Consider the following 860-nt stretch of genomic DNA (forward strand, 5'->3'; position numbering starts at 1 on the left):
GTAATTATCGTGGCCCAAATGTAAAACCAAGTTGAGGCCAGCTGAGGAAACTGGTGACACACATCAGGGAACATTATGTCCTTAGATTTGTCATATTCTAGCCACAGGTTCCATTTCCACAAATATCTCCAAAAATGGTTGTGTTTATCCTATTTTAAAATATGTAAAAATATGCACAATTGCTGCAGTAGCATTACCTTTCCTTGCACAAAACATTAGGAGGATTACCATTTCAACATTGATTGTGCTTTAGTGGTTGATATTGACAATCAAATGTAGATTAATCGAATTACCACAAAGTATTTGCCACACAGACACCTTCAGGACTTTGAGGCCACTGAGGGCCTGGCTTCCTGGGGCAGTTTGCTCGTTTGGTAATCCAGCCCTGGATCCACATACGTAATGTTACATCATTTCTGAGTAATGATGCACTTCAAACTCTCAGAAATGTAAAGACTTGTCTTTCACTATGGCTTGCCAGAGTTTCAAGCACATCATTCTTACATGATCATAGTACAGTAGCACAGACATTAAGCCGACAACAAGACAGATTTCACTTCGGTATATTTTTGGTGATGTAACAATTTAGCCTTCTTCTGTTGTTGCACCCACTTTGACTTTTTCTGCATAAGATCTACAGAGACGCCTGAAATTTCAAAGTAAAATAACTCATACAGCTTCTCTTGAGTGTTTGCATCTCTGGATTAGTCCCTGCATGCTTGGTAATAATGTGAGAAGCCGCAAGAAAGAGACAAAGACAGAATGAAGAAGGGGCATATTTTGGTTCATTAAAACTTTAGGTGAACTCTGCCTGAGTGTGTTTCAAATGCATTCAAATACATAGTGTGTGTGTGTGTGTG

This window comes from Morone saxatilis, unplaced genomic scaffold (genome assembly GCF_004916995.1).
Source record: "Morone saxatilis isolate NCDOM2014 unplaced genomic scaffold, NCSU_SB_2.0 Contig1, whole genome shotgun sequence".
Lineage (NCBI taxonomy): Eukaryota > Metazoa > Chordata > Actinopteri > Moronidae > Morone > Morone saxatilis.